This window comes from Heterocephalus glaber, unplaced genomic scaffold (genome assembly GCF_053883595.1).
Source record: "Heterocephalus glaber isolate CG9 unplaced genomic scaffold, H.glaber_assembly_v1.0 deba00001472, whole genome shotgun sequence".
Taxonomy (NCBI): Eukaryota; Metazoa; Chordata; class Mammalia; order Rodentia; family Bathyergidae; genus Heterocephalus; species Heterocephalus glaber.
Genome location: NW_028258315.1, coordinates 12,149,304 through 12,162,400, shown reverse-complemented (window position 1 = coordinate 12,162,400; position 13,097 = coordinate 12,149,304). Strand labels below are relative to the sequence as shown.

General features: G+C 38.8%; 1 protein-coding gene across 4 annotated transcripts in view; it reads right to left on the bottom strand.

The window, feature by feature from the left end:
* Positions 1–13,097, bottom strand: part of Phactr1 (phosphatase and actin regulator 1) — a 512,176-nt gene that overhangs the window by 460,153 nt on the left and 38,926 nt on the right. The window lies entirely within an intron of this gene.

Sequence of the window (13,097 nt, the reverse complement as noted above, 5' to 3'; positions counted from 1 at the left end):
TTCCTCAATCTATGAGCTAGCAGGAAGAACAAAGTAAATATCCATTTAGTTATAAAACTAGCACTTGAGGTTTCTTAGTTCCTTAACTAGGAAAGGTAAGAATGGATGACTGATGAAAATAAAGAAGCCGTAAAATAATGCCTTTGTTTGGTTTAAATAACTGCATTTCATACTTGGGTGGGATTTTACTTGGAATAGGTGGAATCACAAATGTTAAAATGGAGCAATATTACTGATTCTAATAGACATAAGGCATTTCTGAGTATGCTTCTGGACCTGAGCTGCCTCTGCCTGCTGATAGTGGCTGTGTCACACTTCGTGATGCCGAGGGACATCCTTAGAAGGATGGTGGTAGGAGGATGGCCAGCACCTGGACTTGCAGCTGGTGGGTGTCATTTAGCCTGGTCTACTCTCTTTCCAACTTTAGAGAGTCAATTTTTTCAGCAGAAGTAGAAAGATTGTTTTCTTATTTTGGAGAAACTTCAGTTTGTAAATGGTAAAGAGGAGTGTGTGAAGACAACAAAAGAAATTCTCACTTTTTTCTTCATTCTTTAAGTAAACAAGGAAAATGAAAATAAAGACTGTTGGCTACACAATCAATACTATCTATATTGAAGTAAATATATATAATTTTTTTTAAATTTCAAGGCTAACCAAAATGTATGGAAAAAGTTCATGTTCAGCTAAAATATTATATTCACATTTCAAAGATAAAATATCTATTTGAAATATATTTTCAAGTATCTGTTGAGTGTTCAGACTAAGATGACCCTTTAAATTGTAAAATTCATCAGAGCAGAGAATATGACCATATTGTTCATCACTGTCTTTCCTTCTCCACCATAATGCCTGGCACAGAGTAAGCATTTAATAAATAAGGGTTGAATAAGGTAATCAGTTTTGGCTGTTTTACATACATAATTAACAAATGGTTCTTTGCCTGTGACATCTGTGAAAATGGCTGATAGTGTCTTCGACTAGGTCTACAGTAGACCTGGTAGTACAATGTGTTCCAGTCAAAACTATTGGCAGAAAAGATTCTTGGACTCTGAGATCCTCAAATGGCAAGCTTCTAAAAAATTTAGCAGAGTTGGAGGAAAAGGAAACCACCTGCTTCTACAGTCCCATATGTACAAATTGCATTTGATTCATTTTGCATCTCATATGAATGTGCACATTTTCTCTACCATGATGGCTGTTTTTAAAGTTTTTTTTTTTTTTTTTTTTTTTTTTGGTACCGGGGATCAAACTCGGGACCTTGCGCTTGCGAGGCAGGCACCGGAAGTACTGAGCTAAATCCCCGGCCCTTAAAAATTTTTGATATTAAATTTTAATTTGTTATTTAGCAAGTAAAAGTAAATGATGGCCCAAGATTAGCCTTGAGCAGCACAATACAAACTTAGAGCGGGAGCTATGCTATGCAGTCATTAGGCCCCATGATTAATGAGTTCAGTGAATGGGAACAGATTTATATCCTCATATTCTATTTACTACGTGACTAGTTAGCTATGTGGCAACAGATGGCCAGATCCAACTTTCTCCAAATAAATGTGTTTAAAAAACAGTCAGGATATTTACTTTAACATTTTTTCCCATAGGACGTATGATTTCATTGGGTATGTTTTTGGGGAATAGACTATTGATTTATTATGAAGTCACAAACATTAGGAATATGATATAATGTGTCTACGTCCTTGGGTAATCGATCAATGTGTCAAGAAGATTGGGAAGACTAGGTTAGTCTTGGGAGGAAGAGAGAGTGTGGGCACTGAAGACTGTCCTAGTTCATCCTTGTCACAGGCCGCTGTGGCCAGGGAGCCAGGCAGGCCTTCCAGCTGCACCTTTCTCCCTAGACATCACACAATGGAAAGACGATGGAAAGTTACGGGTTGGTCAGCTACGAGTGACTCAGGAACTGCTGACATTCATCTTTATCTTATAGTGATGTGCCATTTAATGACGGGGACATGTTTCAAGAAATGAATTATCAGGTGATTTTATTCTTGTGCAAACATCATAGAGTTTGATGTTCCAACTTACATGGTCCTGTCTACTATACACTGACGCTGCGTTGTACACCTTGTTGTTCTTAGAGCCACGATGAACAAAGCCACGTGACACTAAGTCAAGTACAAGAGACAGCGCTGCAACTGAAAGATGTGGTAAACATGAGAGGTAGGACTCTGCTGCCTTTGTAATGTAGGGTACTGTTTTACAAGTAAATGTTTGGTAAGTAGAATTCTAAATGATAAAAGTTATTGCATACTAAGTACCTAAACCATTAACACAGTGTTTTACATCACTACCAAGTATTACGCACTGTCTACAAAGGTATGTGTTCTACATCTATACAACTGGAAGCACAGTAGGTTCATTTCACCAGCATCAGCACAGACAGATCTGTAATGTGCTGCTGTATGATGTTACGATAGTTACAATGTTACCAGGAAATAGGAATTTTTCAGCTCAGTTACAACCTTATGGGAGCACTGCTGCACACACGGTCTTTTTGTTGACCGAAAAGTTCTTGCGTAGTATATGACTTTAATTAGAAGTGACTTTGCCTCTGGAACTAAACTGGATCTGACACCAAGGCCCCTGGTTCCTGCTAATAGCCTCAAGTGAAAACCACCTTGAGTAATAGTCTGTCAGTGGGTGTGATGTTGCATTTAAACATCCCACAGATAATTAAAGGCTTGAGAAATTATTGTTTTGAATACATTCAAATTACTGTTTTGAATATATTTCCTATGAAGTGTTGGGAAAGTATAACACATGCCTCTGGGTTTCAAGGAGTTTACTGTAGGGTTGAAAAGATAGGATTGAAGAGCACTTTACAAACTGTTGGGGGTTCTTCAAACATCCATCATGAGTGTTACGTAGAAAGACAGCCAGTACTACCAAACGTGAATGTAAGGATATAATGAAGAGTATTCTCCATACAAAAAATACATATCTGTTGGAAGCACTATTGCCATGTGTTTTAAATTTTATCAGTTGTTTGACCTTCTGGCTGGACACTTTCAGGTCTAACCACCATGACATTCTCTTGTAGTTTACATCCAGCCCTACCCTTTACATTCCCAATGTGAAAGCCCTCGGAACAAATTCTTAGCAGAAACTGCTTCTTTGCCTATGTTCACAATACATTTTCTGGCGAGTAAATTTAATTACATAGTCAATTAACCAATAAATGAGAAAAAAGGGAAAGATGGGCTCACGGACCAAAGGATTTCTATTTCTGACACACCATGGGAGAACATTGGATATTTTTTTTAAAGTTTGATATTGCTAAGCACTTTATGAGAAGTAGATATTCTGGCAAAGTGAAATGTCCATGTGGTTTTAAAGATTTTTTTTAAATGCTAAGTTAATGCCTGAAGCAAATATTCACAGCTCAGATATTACAAGATCTGTGAAGTCTGGGGTTTTGTATTAGAATTGAGACAAGACTTTCACTGACAGCCTGCTGGTTCTGTCACACATGGGTCTTGGGTGAATTCGAAATGTGCTGTTTTTCAAGTATCTGACTAATAAGTAAGTATTAATATATAAAATTCCACTTCCTATCCCTTTAGGAAGGTGGTAAACTGTTCAAATTCTAAAAAATACACTAGTGAATCAGGAGAAGCTAGACGCTGCCAGTTATAGTAACTGCAAGTTAATTAGGGAAAATACAACCCTTTCTCACATCAATTTTTAAAGATCAAGCTGATGTAGGATACAGACATTCAAAGGTCCCCTTCCCAAATGTGAAATTCCAGTTGCTGAGCGTCTATTAAGAAACCTTGGTGTGAAATTGATTTAGCTGAGATAACCAGTTCTTTTATGCAGAGCTGTAAGTTTTTTTTTCCTCACGGTGCCAGGGATTGAACCCAGAGCCTTATGCACGGTAGGCAAGCACTCTACCACTGAGTTATATTCCCAATATATCTTCTAATGACTGTTCACCCATTTTTCCTTCAGAAATGACTATTTCCAAATTTCTATTAAAGAGAGATTTCTGCTGCATGTTCAATCAGTTTGCCAGATTGTCTTCTTCTTTTCATTATTTTAAAGGGCATATTTTCTTATTTAAAGGTCTTGTCATTATCACACGCCCTTGTTGAATTTTTATATAAATGTCTGGAAATCCTATTGGATTTGGTAGTGGCTTAAATTAAAAATGGAATTGAAAATAGAGTTCATTTGCCATTATCTGGAATCATTTCCAACACTTTTCTGAGCTTAAATGACACATCCTAGTGCAAACAGGGTTTAAACATGGACTATCATGCTGTGTTTGTCATGCTTTAGCCAGCATAAATTAGAATAGACCTTTCAATTTCAGAGTAATTGGAGGGGTGGTAGTTTTGACCAATAAATTGTTTCCTGGGAAGAGCTGATGTACACTAAAGCCCAATTAGTGTATTTGCTTAGTATTTGAGCATTTAAATGGTACTCTAAGTACCACTTACCCCACAAAAAAGTAAGAAACGTTACGGAAGAGCAACATACGGTCTAAGTACCGTGGTAGGAAAAAAACGTTACTTAACAGATGATTGTAAGAGAAAGGCCATTGTGCAGAGAGGTGGGCATAAAATATCTGTTACACACTAAAATAAGTCTAGATAAGAGAAAATCTTCAGGAAAAGAGGGTAGTTGTCCATTGGATCCCAATATCTTTATAGATTTGTTATTGCTGGCCAACTGCAGAAAACTCCTTCCTCTCCTTATGAACTATGTTCATGCACCTATTTGTAAATGTAGTGAGACACTGGAGTCAGTGCTCATACAATTAACGTTTGAATAATTCCATGCCAAAAACCCCAAATGTGAACCTGCATGCCCTGAACTGGCATCTAGAACATGTCCAATACTGTAGGATACAGGGTCCCTTCTCCACATAGCAGGTTAGTGAAGCAGGGAAATCAGATTAGCCACACCTCTGTACAAAACCTCTCCTGGCGTGTCTGGCTGGTGTTCTCACCTCTCCTTCATGGCCAATGTCCTTGAATAAGAAACCAACTTTACAGCCTCACTTCCTCATCTCTATTCACTCTTCTACCAACTGCAACTGGGCTCTATCACATGACTGAATGAGTCTTTGATAAAGTCACTGTTTTCTCTCTCTCAAATAAAAAGAGATCATGGTTTAGTCCCTGCTGGTCTGTCTGCTGCATTTGACCTTCCAGGTCCTAACATTGGCCCAGAAAACTCCTCCCCTCTCCACTCTCTTCTCTCCACTGCCATCACTTTATTCTTCCTCAGCTGTCATGGTGGCCCCTCTTCTCTCCTGTCCTCTAAAATGGATGTTCCACGGGGAGTCCCTTGCAATTCTGTTCCAGTTTTCCTCATGACTTCCCTAGAAGTAGGCTTCCTATGGTTTCGTCATGATGTGCCAAATAGAGTGAAGGATGACATTTTAAAGACACAGTAGGTAAATGATAGGCCGTGTGGTTGGGCTGTGAAAGGGATGAAGGGATCTGTCTTTGCATAATAAAATCCACTGATGATCCACTGAATGGGAACCATTGCCCAGGAGATTTTTCCCATCGATGATTTTAGAGAACATTTCTCCTAAGTTCCTGACCCAGGTATTCACTGTTTGGTAGACCCTTCACTAGGATGTCACGCCAGACCTAGTTATCTAGAGCACCTTCATCTATCTAGTGAGTATCTGTCTCATCTGCTGTCCCCTAAAGTGGTCAATAGAACCCTCCATCTGCCTAGTTGGCCAAGGGAGGAAATTAGAAGTCATTTATTCCACTTCCCCATCCGTCACAGTCAGCTGAGTATGAGGTCCAGGCTATACAGTACCACTATTTAAAATATTTTCATCCCACATTAATTTTCCATCTCCGCTATTACTTTCTCCCTTCAGGCCTTTCTCACATTTTACCAGATGTTTATACTGCCTCCAGTGTAAGGTTGCTATGATCTATCTTCCAGGAACTTTTAGAAGCCAATATTTACAGAGTCTCTGTAGATAGGGAGGGGTGGAGGGGTTGAAGGGAGGGCAGGGGAATGGGGAAAAAATAAGAACCAAGATGGATTGTGTCAAGGTGCACATCTCCAATGCTGAATGTCATTATATTGTACACCTAAAAGGTACCAATGAAATTAACTTTTAAAAAAGAAGCCCTGCTCTGTTTCATTCTCTCTTGAGCCTTCTCTGCATTTTCCTGCTGCCACAACATACTCTGTCCTACCACTTTCTTGTCCTTTGCGTTGTGTGCATGAGCTCTGCCTTCACATACTCTCTCTCCTCTCACTCCTGGAGGACGCCCTCATTCCTGAAGCTCTACTCAGCTGCCACTTTCACTGCCAAGCAGATCCTAGTTGTCTGCCTGCCTGTGAGCTGAGCATGGAGATGATTAGATCACTAATGTCCCATTGGTTTGCCTTCCATAGCTATCCTCCTCCACACCTGTGTTCCTTAGGGAAGAGATATCTTGGCGTCCCCATGGCCTCTTTGGTGCCTTGCAGATAATCTATGGAAAGTTTTGATGAAATACAGAAATAATTTTGTAAGCCAGGGGAAGCTAAATGCTAAATGCACTTTGTAAACTATTTCCTCTCATTAAGATGCCCCTCGGTTCCTGAACCATTCCCCCATCTCCCTACACGTGGCTAATTCCTTGGGAATTATCCTGTTCTACTCATCCTTTGAGAGCCAGCCCAAGTACGCTTCTTTCTAGAGTCCCTACCTCTCCCAGGCAGGATGGTCTCTTCATTTTCTGTGTCTAGTTATTCTTTGTCTGTACCTGGACTATGTCACCATCTGTTTATAATCCCTGTACCTAGGTAGAGTCAGGGTTCTAAGGATGAAGGGCATGCTTAGCTATCTTTGTGTCCCCAGTGTCTAGCAAATAGTCTAAGCACAGGTGATTCTAAATAGATGTATCTTGTAAAATAGATGTATTAACACCTAGAACTCTATTTCTACTATTGCTGTCCTGGCATGGTTGTAAAACAAGTGTAAGAGTCCCCACAATGGCGGGACTCAGCAAGGAGGCTTTCCAAAGGGAAGGGCACAAGGACCTGAAGCCTTCACTGACTCATACCCTGCTGCCCAAGTCTTGTGATATTTCAAATTGTATAATCATCCCAAGCGGTTAGAATAATAAATGACTAAACACTGGCATATCACACCTTTTACCTGCCTACTGAGTTAAATAGTTCACCCCAGGAGTTGAGTTGCCTAAGAGAGACCTGCATCTGCCTAGTCACAGCCTGAACTATGGTGTGGGACAGCTTGATTTAGCCAAGGCTTCCAGCCAGGGGGCTAAAGAGATTTGTTCAGAGGCCCTAAGCAGATCTGTGCCAAAGAGGGACCAAAGTGAAAACATCGGCGCATGGAGGGATCTTGCAGCTGAGCCAGCTGGCTCTGCTAGTCCAAGCCTGTCTGCAGCACTTCTCTCAGCTGGAGCAAAGTCTCTGCAGCTCATTAGTATCCTGAGCTGACTGGGCCAGCAGTCTCTTCTAATCACACCAGTTACTATTTCCAGAATGCTCACTGCATTCCCAAAACCACCCTGAGAACTTTATACAGATTGCCTAATCTAATCCTCCCAACTGTGCAGCAGATGCTAGTTGTCTGCTGCCATTTATCCAAGAGGAAGTAAGACATAGAGGGCTTCAGCAATAACTCCAGGTCCTGTTCTCAGCAAAGGCCATGTGTGGGATTCAACCGCCATGTGCTGGACTCCACAGGTCATGCTCTAACCCATACACCTCAACTCAAACCAAAACTGGAACTCATTCTTTTCTGAAAATGAGAAAGGAAATTTAAAAATAATGGTTTTGCCCATTCACACTAATTCACCCTGCCATGATCCTAAGGTAAGTAAGTAAAATCTCTTCTTCGTTCCAATGGACACTCTTCCTAGGGTCTATTGTCCTGGGGTTTGATGGTGATAATTGTTCCTTTAAGGACCTGTCCTTTAAAAGGGGGACTTGATGGCATTCTAATTAATTGTCCCAAAGAAAGTAATGTTGTGCCTAGTCACAAGTTGATCAAAATCATGCAATCCTACTTCCCAAATGACAAATCAAATTGTCCCAATTTGCTAGGCCTTACTTTCTACACCAAAGAATAACGACAAGTCCATTATGCAATGATATTTATGCTGAAGACCACTAAAAATTTCGTTTTGTTCCCGTATTCAGCTTGAATATGCTTAAGTAACACAAACAGTGTTCACTGACACCTTTGAAGTTTGCCTGATTATTTTTCCTGGAATTCTTCATCCTTAGGCCATTTTCTTAATCAGCGATCTCTCATTCTGAATCCATTCATACGTTTTCTTCCATATGTCAGAGTGCTTGAAAAAATGTACTGGAGAGCTTTAATATGCATAAAAGAAGCAAATGTAATCAATCACCACCCTACACACCCCCTGTGCATAAATGCAAAATTCAAATTTGGTTTCTCAGCATACGCACATGTAATCTTTCATGATTGTCATTGGGTACTGCTTTGAAGAGAAAGAAAAGTGGTTAGGAGGTTTGTTCAGACACAGCCAGTCAGGTAGGTATCTGTTGGGAGCCTTCATTCTGTGGGTAGCTGCATTTACTATGAGTTGATAACTATTCAGAAAACAAGCAAACAAAATCTTCCCCTATGTTGCTTCAAAACTCATACGACCTGCAGAAACTGAAATATAATTTATGGATACTCTCTTTGTAAGGCCTACAGAGGAGTATTAAGTTTTAATGTAGAGAAACAATTGTACTGAGGAGAGGCTAGGGGAATTTTCAATAGCTGTTGACTTCTTGTTTCTAGATGTACTTGCCCAGCTGGCAAGGCCATGATGGAGCCACTGGAAATGACTCACGCTTAAGTGATTGAAACTCTTCCAGCAGATTTAAGGTATTGCGATGGCATTAGGTGGAAAATGTGGAAGCGCTGCATAGTACGTCGGGATGTTGACCACTTTCATCTTATTATTGAATGGGCTGCAAAAAGCCATTTACTTTCACCTTCATTAGTGTCAAAAATATAACGCAAGGTGATAAAATACTTTCCATGGAAAGTTGTCTAAATATGTTTGTGTCATCCATATCTGCTCTAAAATGAAGCATGATGTGTTTATAATTTTACCCTAGCTACACTGATTTTTCCATGTAAAAAATAGGAAAAAAATCATAAAAAGTTACCTATCAACATGTTCTTAGATCCTTCGAAGTGAATAAACATTTAAATGTTAAATTGTCAAATTTCATTGATCAAGCAAAATCATTCTGATGATTTTTTTTGCAGCAAAATAAAACAAACAAAAAACATGCTTAAACTACTTGCGTATGTTCTTAGTACTTAAAGTATGTCTACCAAGTAGCAGGCTCAAGTATGTGTACTGAGCAGTTGTGCTGATAAGTAAGTTTGACAACCAGCTCTCTAATTTATTTATTTTTTTAATTCACTAATTTTATTGGTACATTTTATGTATACAATATGTTGACATTCATTATTGGGAATTAGTACCTTTACATAATGTATCTTGGTTCTTATTTTTCCCCATTCCCCTGCCCTCCCTTCAACCCCTCCATCCCTCCCTATTTACAAAGACTTTGTTTCTAGTTTTTCCTTTTCTCATATTTATTCCTTTCCCTTCTTTCCTTTCCCCTACACCTCCCACTTCCCCTGCCCCTTTGGACCTTTTCTTCCTATTTCACATTATCTATTATATATTTGAATCCTTATTTACACTTTCAGTTTCTCACACCACAAAAACTATTTGGTATTTATGTATGTGTGTCCTATTTATTTCACTTGAGAGTATGGCCTCAATGTGCATCCATTTATCTATAAATGTCTCTAGTTTCTCATTCTTTATGGCTGAGTAATACTCCACTTTATTTTTTAAAAACACATTTTCTTTATCCAGTCTCCAGTTGATGGGCAATTGGGCTGTTTCCAAGTTTTAGCTATTATAAACTCTGCTACAATGAACATGGGTGTACATATATCACTGTGGTATGATTTTTTTAATTCTTTGGGGAAGATACCCAGCAGGGGAATACTAGCTTTCTATAGTAGTATGTGTTGATTCTCAATTTCCTCTGTGATCCATGTTAAAGTGCCAATGTGATGTCACTGATGGGACTGGGAAGAAATGTGCAGAGACAATTTTCGTGAAATTGTATGAGTTGGTGACATCATACCTGCTGAACTGAGGTACTATTCATTCTCTACCATTCACATGCCCTAAACGATGTTTGCTGCTTCACACTTATGAAGTACTATTAAATGCTTAGATTGGAAGACTTTTCCTTTTCCTTTTCTTTTCCTAACTTAGGGACCACAGAGCTCTGTAGGTCATAATTTCCTTGTTTTCAAAATGTGCTAGTTGGAATAGATAATCTCTAAGCTTTTTATCAGTTCAATTCTTTAAATATTTAAATAATTTCCCTACTCATAATCTTAAGGCAGCCTTAGTATAGCAATGGAATTAAAGAATAATTCTGTTGAATTCAAGTTTATACTTTAAGGACTTGGAGATGGAAGATGCCTTTAAAGCAGGATGCCATTTTTCTGATTTCATTACTGTTCATCTTGGAAAATTTAGGTATGGTTTTCAGAAATATATCAAATATGAGGCTCCTATGAGTTTGTCACAGGGATGTCAGTTCCTATACACAGCTCAAAAAGAAAACATTCTGGGTCAGTGAGGAGAAACACACTATGGTTGTTCTCAGTACCTACTTACTTTTCCATCTCTACATTTGCAAAATAGGCAAAATGAAGGACATCGCTTGAAATGTAGATTAGACATTCAGTCTTCTTTGTAAGAATTGCACTATATTCTTTCTTCATGTTGAGGGAATCACTGGGATGAGACTATGAGCTGAGTATTGATGGAGAAAGGCTAATGGTATCATTGTAAGTGCTGCTGGAACTATAAAGTAACATGAGGAAAAGTCAGCATAATACTTTTCACATTTTTAGGACCTAAACACAAACTGCTCAGAGAATATTATGTCTCTGAACCCTTCTTTGAAAATAAGGGGGATTAAAGAAGTGTACACAGCAATGCCAAGAGACCTGATTAGTCTGTAAATAGCTGTAAGGTTTCTCTCCTTGTTCTAAAGTGTCTGGATACAAATATTGTTACAAGCAAGTAAGGACCAAACACACAGAGATAACCATAGGTGTTACCAGATGATGAAGAATTCCCACGAGTTTGGTATAGGGCTAGACTAACAGCCACATTGTATGGCTGTCATCCAATCCTTTGCTCAACAGGTAATTTTTACACCTATTACAAGCTATATTCTCTACTATCCCTGCAGATTCAGGGGCGACTAAGGAAGATATATTTCATTCCCTCCTTTCTGGATGTTGTATGTACTCATGCATTTAATTGTTGATGAAACTGTTAAATTGTATTATGTAAATAGCAGTCCTTTCATGAATACTTGTTAGATTAACACTTAATGAAATGTCATGATAAAGATAAAAAACTATATTTTCTTTTCCTATCATTTTCTAACAGAATATGAAAATCTAATGAAATAATTGTAACTGTGATACAACATCAAGATTTTGTGTTAATAAACTAAACAGTGCCTGCTTCTTGCTTAGGTTATTGGAAAGGCATGTATTGTGCAATGTCTATGCCAGGCACTTAGCATTATAGTTCCTTTTGATGCAGTTCTCACAATTCTGAGATATGAGCATTTGCAACTTATTGGTAAGCAATCTAAAGTTCATAAATTGACCTTAAAATTGTCTAATAGAGTCGAAATTCAAATTTAAGCCTGTGACAAAAGAATCCATGTTTGTTTTCTATAATGCAATGCTTTCCTGTGTCGCTCAGTGGTCAGACCATCGTTTCACCTGTACATCCCTTGAATACCTATCAGACCTGTGATCCCCAAACATATCCCTCCTTCTCTTCATGATAACATGATGCAAGTCAGCGGGAACCTCACTTCCTGCAGAATCCTGGTATTCTGCCTTTTACTTATCATCTCAGTCACTTTCATGTTGCTAGGACAAAATACCCGACACCCACAAAATAACAGAGGTTTATTCCGGCTCACAGTTTCAGTCCATGGTTGGCTAGCTGTGGGGCAGAAATAAGATGGTAGAAGGAAAGCTGCTCAACCCATGGCAGTCAAGAAGCAGAGACAGAAGGCAGGAACTGGAGGCAAATATACACCCTTGCAGGTCATGCTACCAGGTCCTTCCTCCTAATAGCAAGTCAATTCTAGCACTTGTGTGATCCAATCACCTAGCAAAAACCCCACCTCTGTACACATGTGCCTTTGGGGAGACATTTTGGGTCTAAACCATAACACTTAAGTACTTGAGTTTTTCCATCCACTCCTGGCTGTACAGCCTCTGAACCTTCACCACAGCAAACCATTTTATTCTAACACAGGCAGAGCCAGGAATTTCATGAGAGTAATCACAAGAACCTCAGCCTTGTGACAGTATTCTGCCATTCCGGGGAGAAAACTAATTGAACCTCAGCAACAGGTTTATAGAAACTAAGGATTTAAGGGAAAAATGAATGTTTTTATGAACCATAAATCATACAATTGTTTTTGTTTGTCACCAAAGAGCAAGCATGAGCGAAATGAAGGCAATTATGATTTAGAAAAGACACTACAATGTGCTCAAGGTTCATTGTGGCTATTGGACCTTATTTGAGTTATCCAGAGACTAACAGCAAATAAAGTCCTCTAAGCACAAGAAACTGGAAAGAAAACTACACTAGCCTTTAATATACCCCTGTATTGCTGAGTGTATTTGTTCAGTTGCAGAAAACGCACTAAATAATTCAATCAATACTCCAGTAGCCACACATGCTTCTCATTTTTCTCCGGTTCTAAATGAGAGATCTTGGCTGCAGGAAAGCTTTCATTTGAACCTTAACATCTTAACATCATTTATTCCCTTCAATGCCATTTTATTATAACCCATATGATTTCTTTTCAAAACCAGCATCACCATTTCAACCCTAATGGGATAACAAACTTAGTTATTAGTTCTTCTCATCTGAGTTTTGGAATGTCAGGGTGAGAAGCTGATTATGGCAGATTTGTCAAAAGGAATTGTCAATAAGGAATTTTGTCAATAAGGAATTGTTACATCTTTGACCAATAGA